This window comes from Myotis lucifugus, unplaced genomic scaffold, assembly GCF_000147115.1.
Source record: "Myotis lucifugus unplaced genomic scaffold, Myoluc2.0 scaffold_242, whole genome shotgun sequence".
Classification (NCBI taxonomy): Eukaryota; Metazoa; Chordata; class Mammalia; order Chiroptera; family Vespertilionidae; genus Myotis; species Myotis lucifugus.
In genome coordinates, this window is record NW_005871290.1 from 75,597 (window position 1) to 88,580 (window position 12,984).

Below are 12,984 nucleotides of genomic sequence, written 5' to 3' on the forward strand. Positions count from 1 at the left end.
ATGATGTGCACTGACCACGAGGGCGCAGATGCTCAATGCAGGAGCTGCCCCCTGGTGGTCAGTGTACTCCTACAGGGGTAGCGCCACTTAGACAGAAGTCAGGGTCACGGCTGGCAAGTGCAGCTGAGGTGGTGCTACCAAGCAGCGGCAGTGGCAGGCACAGCAGGCCAGGATGAGTGCGAGCGGCACAGCACTGGCTCAGGCTCCTCCCTGGCCACCTGCTTCTTGGCGCACTGCTACATCCCTCAGGGGATGTCCGACTGCCTGCTGGGATTGGGCCTAAACCAGCAGTTGGACATCCCCCGAAGGGTCCTGGATTGTGAGAGGGTGCAGGCCAGCCTGAGGGACCCCTGTCTCCTGTGCATAAATCCATGCACTGGGCCTCTAGTAATTACATAAAGATGGGTATGGCTTAGAGAAATACATATAATATAAGTTAATGGATTTTTTAAAATGGCTAATAGCTGTATAATAATGTTGCCAATGATCTTACTAATTTCATTAAATTATAGAGATTTGTAAATATTTGTATCTTCATAAGTATTAATTATGAATAATAGGTTAAGGTGGCAGAAACAGATTTTGTTTTATACCAGCTGTGCAGAAAACCAAGAGAAGAGAGCTTTGAAAACAAATCAGATTTCCCAAAAGTATACAAATAATGAATCTTTTTGTTAAGTATGTCAAGTTTAATTTAACATTGCTGTTGCAGTGGACTACTATTCAATGTGTATTTATTTGTAGTCTTGTGCCAGCTATCTGGAGTCACTCCAATGTCTAGTGAGCTAAAATCTGGCTTGCCTAAGGAATAATTCCTATGTACTCAAATTTGACATGCAACGTATACATTCTTCTAAACAGAATTAAACTGTTGAGAGTTATTTGAATGATGAATTTTGGTTAAATATCTAAGAAGTAATCATGTGTGTTATTCGGAACCTAACATACTATTTAAAGTTTCCTCTTCATTGAATATTACCTCTATTCACTTTTTAGATATGATGAAAAATGCTTGAAACATCTGGATCTGTATTACCTGATAAAGTACCTAGCATTGGCCCGGCAGGTGTGGCTCAGAGGTTGAGCTTTGAACTCTGAGCCAGGAGGTGACATTTGATTCCCAGTCAGGGCACATGCCCAGGTTGCGGGCTCAATCCCCAGTAGGGGTCATGCAAGAGGCAGCCGATCAATGATTCTCTCTCAACATTGATATTTCTATCTCTCTCTCCTTCTCCCTTACTCTCTTAAGTCAATTAAAAAAAATATTAAAAAAATGTACCTAACATTGTCACAAGTTGATTTCCTTTGTGTATATTTGACACTGCTTTTTTTTCCAGACAATTATAAAGAAAAAAGTTTTCAGTTTTAATGCAAGTAATATCATGTTATAAACTAATTAATTAACTAAAGCAATTCCTCACAATAGCTGGGGGAAATTATAGGTCTAGTATAGTATCACAGTGTAAATACAGATAAATAATAAGTGATCAGTAATCTTAACATTCAGCCTTAATGTTCTTAACATTCAGCCTAATTCTAAAACTTTTATGTCTTAAATGACTTGAGGCTATTTTGAAAAAGAAAATGGGACTTGTTGAAGGATATACTGTACTATTTAAAATTATACATTAATCTATAAATGATGTGATAATAACCCTCTCAAAATCAAACAAGCCTTTTCTGAAATTTTGAAATCTGGAAATTTTGAAATTCACTATGTTAGAGTTCAGTCAGAAAAATATAGATTGCAAGAAATATGTGATATTTTTACAAGGTATTTTCACTTCTGTTTTGACTTCGTCTCATGGTTTTAATGAGTCCCAGTGTAATGTTAGTGTAATTGGCTTAGTATAATGCTAGTAACAGAGTTATCAAGATTCACAAACATTGTAAACTCCAGGTTACTCCAAAGCCTTCTCAGATATGAAAAAATTCCAGGACACCCTTTTTGGGAAAGACACTGAAATCCAGTCTGATATTTGAGCAGCAAGCTGTTATTCACCCAGCTTCATTTCAGAATTTTAAAAAAAAGAGGTTTCAAGAGATGATTCTTTGACTTAAAATATAGTCATAATCATTATACCTACCATTCAAAATATTAGAATCCTCAAATTTTAATAATCATACATTGAGTTTTACAAATTAGGACATACATTTTAAGTAATCCGATAAACTGCTCAATGTCAAATATTTTATTCATTTTATTGAAATTGTACCAAAAGTGAGATATTTTATTAAGCATTCATGTAAGTACTTTCTTAGTTCAGTTTTAGTAAATGTCAGATAGACTAGAGATTACAGTAGCAATCGATGCTGAAGGACAGAAAAGATGTGTAAAAATAAGCAATAGAACCATTAAATGTAAACTATTAATAACATATCTTTACTTCTTTATGATTTGCACTAGACTGACCTACATTCAAATAATAGATATTGTCAAGACATACGTGTATAAAAAAGGGGTATATTCATGCTGATATATATTTTACAGCATAGTGTACAAAATATTGAATCAACTATTTTAAACCACAGTATTATGAGAAAATAATAGTTCAGTATTTTGCCTGGTAAAATTATGTTACGATAAACACACATTTGGTGTCCTGGATTCTGAAATAACTTTATTTCTTGCTGTGCAACTCAGAAGATGTGGTTGATGATATCACGTTTCGGGCTCACATTTTATATTGATTTGTCAGAATGAGAAGCAGTAACTACAGGCCTGGGAGACCATGCTGTTCTGACCTTCTGGCTTTAAATAAGGCCACGATGAGGAGGAAATGGTAATATGAGAAAGCAGAGCTCAAGGATTATTACACGGAACATTTGCTAGATTTTCTCTAGTCTAAGACACATTACTGTCTTTGGAATATTTAAGAATAAATAACAGATATGTAAATGACTTTGAGTTTATTGAATGTATTTTTCAACATTAGATACAGTATTCTAACACTAGTAAAGAAAGTCTACAACAAACAAAACCTTTTTCCCTGCTCTGTCTCATGCCTTGAGAAATGTAATTTCTTGAACAAGTAATCTTAATCTAATGAAGACTTAATTTGGCCCTTTTTACTTTATAAATGTAATTCACTTAAAATGTTGCTGGGTTTAAATACCAAGGGATATATCAAAGATGTATCAAATGTCTTAAGTAAGTCTATTTTCTTGATGCTGCATTATAAAACATTTTTCAAGTCATAAATTAATCTATATATTCTATACTGCTTTACATATTAATATAATAGATCCTTCTGACTTACTGACTTCAATAAATCAATTACATGCCCCCAAATATTTCCCTCCCTCTGAGAAATATTGAAATACACATTGTAAAATTTATTTCTCTTAATTTGTATAAATCTATTATGTCTTACATACTTTTGCAAATAAACTTTATCTGTGGAATCAATACAGTGATTATCAAGCAGGATTTTTAAACAGCAACAAATCATGGATGGGAAAATCTTACAGATAAAAGTATTTAATAAAGGTTCCTGATGTAATTGATTTCTGCTTCCAAAGAAGTGTCCCTTGATCTTTAGTGAAAAAAAACAGGAAAAGGACCAAAATTGAAATTTTGTAATGCACTACACACTGACAGAGCATCTGCTGAGATATAGTGGCCAGGCCGAGAGGCTGTACCTGGCACACATTAGATGTGATGCGTTGTCAGAAGTTATCACAGAATTGTGCCCTTTGTTGATGATCTTGTATTGAAACAGACATATCCTGAGGCTTCCATAAGTGAACAATGTAGGGAAGGCTGTAAATTGTTGCCAGCTGTACAATATCTGTCTCCAGATGGTTAATAAGACCCTTATTTTGGACTTCTGATGAATTTTGTATTTTTTTTTAAGTATTAACTTTTATTGATATGTAGGAAACTAAAGGTGTTCATGTTTAACCTCCATTAATGAATATATTGACACAAAATGCACAATCAATGTAATTAACTAAATGTGTGCTAAATAACCTTACTTGAACCATAAATTGCCATAAGTTTATCTTAACTAGCAAGAGACTTGAACATCTGCACTTAACTCAGTTCTACTTCAGGATGTTAAGTCCTGCTTATCTAGAGGAGGGGAAACAGCAAACAAAGCAAACCAAACCAAAACAAACACTCTTCTCCCTGATGATGGGATTATTATTTGTTACAGAAGTGGACTAGAAAAAAAAACCCCGTAATTCAGCTAAGTCTTTACCAGCGGTTCTCAACCTGTGGGTCGCGACCCCTTTGGGGGTCGAATGACCCTTTCACAGGGGTCGCCTAAGACCATTGGAAAACACATATATAATTACATATTGTTTTGTGATTAATCACTATGCTTTAATTATGTTCAATTTGTAACAATGAAATTGGGGGTCACCACAACATGAGGAACTGTATTAAAGGGTTGCGGCATTAGGAAGGTTGAGAACCACTGCTTTAGACCAAAGTTAATGCTATAAAGAGTTCTCATTCTGAGTGAAATATCTAAGCACCCCATTTCCAACTCCGGCTTCTTTCACTCTCAAAGACCAAATCATATTTTGAAATTTAGATATCAACTCCTCAAAAAAAGCCTCTATTAACCACAGTCAGTGGTCATCCTAAATTACTATCTGCCTCTGTGAGCTCAGAACAATGTGTGTGCCACTGAGATGCCACTTATCAGCTGCCATTGTCACTGGGGATTTGCTTGATATCATACTATGAATTTCCTTGGTGGTGAACAGTCTGCTTTCTATAGTCTGGTAACTTAGCCCCTTGGTTCTCCCTGAATGTTTATTAAATGAATTGTTAGCTAGTCTCTCCATGTATTATTTTAGTTAAGGTTGTCTTATTGTCCTTTCTTTTTGTTTCTCTTTCTTCAAAGCAGAATAATACATTTTTCCCTTGAGTTGAGTAATTATGTTGCTATTTTTATTTTAAAATATGATCATTTTTGTGTATGTAGAGGCAATTTTAAATTGATGGTATTTTACTATGTAAATTTTCTGAAGGCATAAAGCAAAGGCAAGGTGATCACATTAGACTTACATTTTACTATTAAGAGATAATTTTGTAAGATGCTCCATAAAACCAACAGTATTTTTCATAGATATGTGCTCTACAGTGTGTTTCCTTTTTGAAAAAACAGAAAGAAAATAATTCATCCAATATGTGCAATGTTTTCCAGAATAAAAGAAGTCATCACTGGGTTATAGCAAAATTGTTTGAAATCAATTCATAAGATGGTAAATCATTAAGAACCAGAATAGTGATATAGGTATAAAATTCATCAAGCTTCTCAAAAGAAAAAATAATCATAACTAATATTTTCATATAAAGATAAAAAATCAGAATGACATCAATCTTCTTACCAGGGTAAGTTGAAGATATAAGAAATTTGACTATTCCTCCCATAATTCTGAAGGAAGAATTTTTCCACACAACATTTTATACATAGCCTTACTATTGATTTAATATAAGAGCAAAATAAATTTACTTTCTAGTTTGATGAAGTTCCACCTTTTCTTCTTTTGTTTCTCTTGCTTGAGACAACATATCAGGAAAATATTGCTACAAAAAATGCCCAAGATTTTACTGTCTATGTTTTCTTCTAGGATTTTTATAGTTTTGAGTCTAACATTTAAGTCTTTAATCCATTTTAAGTTTATTCTTATGTATAATGTTAGAATGTGGTCTAGTTTAATACTGAAAACAGCCCAAGTCTCCATCAATAGTTGGGTGAATAAAACAACCTGTGGCTTATTTACAAAATGGAATACTACTTGGCAGTGAAAAAGGATATTTTACCTTTTGGGACAGCATGGGTGGACCTGGAGAGTATTATGCTAATTCAAATAAGCCAGACAGAGAAAGGCAAGTTCCATGTGATTTCACTTATATGTGGAATCTAACGAACAAAATAAACAAATTGGAGACACACACATGGATACAGAGAACAGACTGCCAGCTGTCAGAAGGGAGGGGGGTTGGAGGCTGGATGAAATGGGTGAAGGAATTAAACAAATAAAAAAGACTCATGAACACAGACAATCGTATGGTGATTGTTAGAGGGAAAGAGGAGTGGGAGGCAGTAGAAGAGGTTAAAGTTGGGTTAATGGTAGTAGTAGGAGACTTGACTTAGGATAATAAACATACAATGCAATATACAGATAATGTATTTTAGAATTGTATACCTGAAACCTATATAATTTTATTAACCAATGTCACCCCTGTAAATTCAATAAAAATATATCTTGAAAGAGTAAATACACTTTTACACATTTTAAGTCTTGAAATTTACTGTACCACCCTGACTTATTTTGCTTATGTTGCCAAAACTAAGTACCATAGAACTTGTTGAAATAAACAATGGGAATTTATTTCACTTAGTTCAGGAAGACCTTGACAGTCCAAGAGCAATGTTTGAGCAGGGTCACTCTCTGGTGAAAACGCTCTCCTTGAGTTGTTGGTGGCAGCCTTCTTGCTGCATTCTCTCACACAGCCTTTCTTTGTGCCTTTCTGGAGAAAGAAAGATATCTCTTCCTTTTTTTCTTCTCTCTCTCTCTCTCTCTCTCTCTCTCTCTCTCTCTCTCTTTGGCATTTAAAAATTAAACTTATTTGGGTGATATTGGTTTATGATTATATAGGTTCCAAGTGTACATTTCTTTGATGCATGATCTATATTGCATTGTGTGCCCATCACTCAAAATCAAATCATCTTCTGTCACTATATATTTGCATCTATTTGGCTCCCTGTACTCTTTACTATACCTGCCAACTCTCATCTGTCTGGTAACCACCATACTGTTGTCTGTGTCTATAAGTTTTAGTTTTATATCTCACATGAGTTAAATCATATGGATCTTAGCTTTTTATGACTGACTTATTTCACTTAGCATGATATTCTCAAGGTTTATCAACATTGTTGTAATGGCAGTATGTAGTTTTTTCTTATGGCTGAGTAGTATTCCATCCTATCTAATGAAGAGGTAATATGCTAATTGACCCTCACGCCTTCGCAAAGATGGTGGAGCCCACAGCCAATAAGGAGGGAATATACTAATTGACTGCCTGACCCTCAAAGATGGCGGCATCTAGAGCCACAAGATGGCCAGCAGGGGAGGGCAGTTGTAGGCGACCAGGCCAGCAGGGAAGGGCAGTTGAGGGTGACCAGGCCTGCAGTGGAGGGTAGTTAGGGTGACCAGGCCTGCACTGGAGGATAGTTGGGGGCAATCAGGCTGGCAGGGGAGCAGTTAGGGGGTGATCAGGCTGGCAGGAGAATGGTTAGGGGGTGATCAGGCTGGCAGGCAGAAACGGTTAGGGGCAATCAGGCTGGCAGGGGAGCAGTTAGGGGGTGATCAGGCTGGCAGGAGAATGGTTAGGGGGTGATCAGGCTGGCAGGCAGAAACGGTTAGGGGCAATCAGGCAGGCAGGCAGGCAAGCAGTTGGGAACCAGCAGTCCCAGTTTGTGAGAGGGATGTCCGACTGCCAGTTTAGGCCTGATCCCACAATCGGACATCCCCGAGGGGTCCCAGATTGGAGAGGTGCAGGCTGGGATGAGGGACACCCCCCAGTGCACAAATTTTGTGCACTGGGCCTCTAGTTGTATATATGTACCATACCTTCTTTATCCAATTATCTAGTGAAGGACACTTGGGTTGTTTTCATGTCTTGGCCAATGCTGCAGTGAACATAGGTGTGCATATATCTTTGAGAATAAATGTTTGTGAATTTTCAGGTAGATACCAAGAAGAGGGGTTTCTGGGTCATATGATAATTCTTTTCTTAATTTTTTGAGGAACCTCCAAACTGGAAAAGAAAGCCTCTTCAGTAAATGGTGCTGGGAAAATTAGAAAGCTACATTCAAAGTAATGAAACTAGCCTTTCTTTTTTTAAAAAAGGTCACTAATCCCATCATGATAGCTCCACTTTCATGGCCTAATTCAACCCTAATTATTTCCTAATGGTACTTTCTCCAAATGCCATCATATTGGAGGTTGGGCTTCAATATATTAATTGATGGTGTGAGAGACACAAACATTCAGTCCATAGCACACTACTCCTTTATTTTGAGTAGGTAATTAGAAAATGCATTGGAACAAAATGTGAACTACCAATCAGGAACTGGATTTTTTCACTTATATGTTATTTCAGTTACCACTAGAAAATTTATCCTGTCTGATATCTTACTACATCCTATGCTTAATGTACTTATTCCTGAAAGCTGATTGAAAATAGGCTATTGGAGAATAGAATGGAACCTCGGTTCTCCAACTTAATTCTTTCCAGAAGGCTGTTCAGAAACCAACTCATTTTTAACCATTAGATTGAATTAAACTATTCCCGACCCCCAAAAGCAAATAAACATAAAAATACTCACCACATGATTTCCTGAGATGTTAACAACTCCAGGTTTAGCTGTAAACTGACTCATTTCTATTTGTCACCTGAGAGACACATGACTGATCATAAAGGCATGAGCATGAAAGGGTTGTCAGGTCAAAAACCGACGTTTTATTGGACAATCAAGATATTTTTTCCATGAACAAGTTGGTTGCGAACCAAATTGTTTGAGATGGGATGTTCGAAAACTGAGGTTTGAATGTAATTGGTTTTATGTTATTTGGGAAGTGTTTGTCAGGTCCCATGTTATAATATTTGTTCATTAATTTTTTTCTATGTCAGCATTTAATTTTTAAGATCTTCTTGGTGTTATATGTAGCAAATGGTATTGTCCTACATGACTTCACAACAGTTTAAAAATCTATATAGTATGATTTCACTAACATATAGAATCTAAAGGACAAAATAAATGAAGAAACAAAATTGAAACAGACTCAAATACAGATTGATGGTTTCCAAAGGGCCGGGGGATTGGATGAAAAAGGTGAAAAGATTAAAAAATACAAATTTTATTTACAAAATAGTCCACAATGTAAAGTACAGCACAGGAAAGATAGACAATAATCTATAATAATAAAAGGGTAATATGCTAATTAGACCGGACATCTTCCAGACACCCTTCCTGACGAAGCCAGGGTTGGAGGGAAACTAGCCCAGGTCCCACGTGCTTGTGGGTGGCCGGAGGAGGGAAGCCTGGAGCCCTGGTGCCAGAGGGAAGCCTGTGCTGGCAGCTGGAAGAAGGAAGGCCTACTCTTGCATGAATTTTCATGCATTGGGCCTCTAGTATTGTAATAACTATGTATGTTGCCAGATGTGTACATGAAAAATCAGAGAGGAACACTTCATAACTTATATTATTATCTGAACACTATGATGTATACATGAAACTAATATAAAATAATATTGAATGTGAACTGTTATTGAAAAAATAAAATTTAAGAAATCATCAGTAAGGTAGAAGATATGATTTTCCACCTCTTGCTATTTTCCAATGTGCTGATACTAAGGAGAAAGGATAATTGTTTAAACAAATGGAACAACATACTTGCGTTTACTTATTAAATGAAAGTCAGACTATGGATAAAGACACTTCTCTGAATGTGGGTAAATGAAAATAGAATTGTGATTCCTCCCAATTCTCTTATTTAATAATTTTCATTTTCTTTTGTCCTATATGCTTCCAACTTTGTTTTTGCTGTTTTATGTGTTATGTCACTGCGCACATGCAACTTCGATTGATAAAAGAGAGTAAAGAAACACACATGCAACTTAGATTGATAAAAGAGAGTAAAGAAACAATAAGAAAGTGGAATAAAAAGCATGCAAAAGCAGACCAAGAAAGATCGTTGGCTGTAAGAAACTGAAGACACTACAGTTGACCAGGCCACTGAATGCCATGTAGACAATTCATAATAATCAATTTGTTCAACCCTTAGATGAGTCCTAAATATGGCATGAAGTTTGGACCTATCTATGAAAGACATAACATACCCCTTCCTATTATGTTTTCTGCTTAAAGGATAGTGTGATAATAAGTTATTTAGATGTTTTCATTTACTGGTTGCTTACTCTGAACAGGCCAATTTGTTAAGCATACAAGACTATTACATAGGTTCAAACCCCAACTATACCACTTGACAACTATGGCAGTCAAGTTATTTAAACTCCATGAGCCATGTCTTCCTCACCTGTACAAAGTAAATAATACTAGCTATTATGATATATTTTTTAAATATACTTTTATTGATTTTAGAGAGGAAGGGAGAGGTAGAGAGAGAGAGAGATCAATGAAGAGAGAGAAACATTGATCAGCTGCTTCCTGCACACTCCCCACTGGGGGATAGAGCCTGCAACCAGAGCATGTGCCCTGACTGGGAACCAAACCATGGCCTCCTAGTTTATAAGTCCATGCTCAACCACTGAGTCACACTGGCTAGGCACTAACTATTATTTAATAGGGAAGTAGGCATAACAATTTAGCACAGTGCCTGATCCATAGAAAGCATTCAAAAGTTAAATTATTAAACATTAATTTCTGCAATGATAAAAATAATATTTACATAAATAAGATACAATGGAATAGATAGATAATACTCATAAAATAATTTAGATTAGACAGTATTGTATTTAATGGTATGATTTTGTTATTTCCAGCAATAGATTTTCCATGGAAATGGCAGCCATATTTAGCTTTATGAGTTTTTTATTGTTGTTGTTGCTGTTTAAAGCAAACAAAAAATGACTTTATTTTCCTTTCTTCTTAATGCATGTACTTTAGATTTTCTTTTTAAAATCCATATCCAAACTATTTAATTAAAATTTCTGAACATAAATGACAAAGAGGAAATTCTAAATGCAATGAGAGTAAATCATAATTCTAAATGCAATGAGAGTAAAATCATAAAAGGCATGCATATTATTGAAACATTTTTCTTTAGTTTTTCAATTATAGTTAAAATTCAATATTACATTAGATTCAGATGTATAACATAGTGGTTGGCACTTCTATAACTTACAAAGTGATCCCTCTGATAAGTCTAGTACCCAACTGGTACCTTACACTTTCTTATGTTATTTTGTGTTATCACGTTCCTTTTACTAAATATATATATATATATATATATATATATATATATATATATATATGACTTTATTACTGTTCTGAAAGAACAGTATAAAGCTTAAGCAGAAAATATTCTAAAGCTTATTAGGCAACATTTCAACTGCCATTTAAAAGATCATTTTATAGGTAAAACCAATAGGACAAGTGATTCTTTTGCATGTTTCCAAGTGGTAAATGTAGTTTGGGGATATAAAAACTTTCTCACTCTGAAATGTTACCACAGATAATTGTGCAAATATGAGCAAATGGAGATATGTTCTTGACCATGGTGAGCTGCTAGAATATATGCAGAATTCCCTAATCAAACTCATTTTATCTTTAATATGAATATAGATTAGTATTTTGAGTTACCTTGATCTTCTGTCATGTCACTAGAAACTTGAAAAGATTTGTGGATAGGGATATTATTGAAATTGAGCCTTAATTGGAACTTAATCTCCATAATTATGCATAATTGCCCGTGTTTATTACTCCTATGATGAGGACTCATTTTTCTTTAGCTCCAGGAAACATGTGTTAAAGCGTAACAAACAGCATTAGATAATATGATTGTATACACTTCACTGACTTTATTTGGTTATACAGTATTATTATTCAGAAAGGCACAAAGAACTTATAGTAAAATACCCTCTAACTATGCTAAGTAATTTCAAAAAAGATATAACTTGAAAAATATTAGACTTTAAATATATTGATAGAATGAACAGAATTAAATTATATTAAAACTGTATGAAATATGTTGGCTATTTCTATAAATTTCAGATCTGAAATAATCAGTAATCAGGTGCTTTGGGAATAAGGGATTAAGTAAGACTTAAATTACATTTTTACCAAATCAAATACAATTATTTAGAATATTAATTTTCCTGAAGCACAACAGAATGAATGTTTAATTGTGAAAATGCTGACAATTTATGATGACAGTTATGTCTCATCATTGACATAACAATTGAAAATGATCAATAGGTGTTTATATACTGTTTTATTTTACCCCAGTCAGTCCTTCTTTTTATGATTTCAAATCTTTTTATCAGTAATTAGGATGTATTAAATGTCCTAGAATGCCTTAGAACTAGGGGTATGTCTAAGCATATTAGAAAAAAAATTAAATGAAAGAATGTTAAGAAGAGTTTCTAAATAGCTGTGAATAGGCAACTCAAAGATTATTAAAGTCCCAAATGAGCAAAGAAGTAAGTGTATGTCTTTTTTTGGCATTTTATCAAATAACAGGAGCCGGGCAGACTTACTTTCTGTCTCAATTTTTAAAATAAATAGCACCTATGCATCTGAAATATAATTTTCTAAAGTATCATTCCTTAAAATTACAAATGAATTTGGGTATATTTAATAAATATTTAATACTAGAAGCCCAATGCACGAAATTTGTGCAAGATGAGGCCTTCCTTCCCCCGGCTGCTGGCACCAGCTTCCCTCTGGCACCCGGGACCCAGGCTTCCCTCTGGTCACCAGCAGGCACCTGGGACCTGGGCTTCCTTCGCAACCCTGGCTTCGTCCAGAAGGTCATCTGGAAGGACGTTCGATCTAATTAGCATATTATGCTTTGATTATTATAGATTAATTACTTCTTTTTATGGGACATTTTATTAAGAAAAAGCCTAGTTTTGTAAATATGTACTTTAGCTAGTCCTAATATATTGAATTATGTTATATATGCAAAAGACTCTCTCTCTCTCTTTCTCCTTTTTGTAGTCTCCCAACTCATCCACTATATCAATAGTTCTTAGCTCTGACCTTAATAAATAAAATCTTCCTGGAAACTTTTTTAAGAATACCAAAATAGTGATGACACATTTTTTAAAATAAGATTCTGATTTGATCAATCAGATGTGGGAATTACTTTTCAGGTAATCTAAATATACACCTATGGCTAAGAATCCCTTTAACAGACTATGAGCTGTTATTAGCAGAAACTCTTATTTGTCTAGATGGGCACCAAAACATAGACCAGAGAAAGTAACAATAA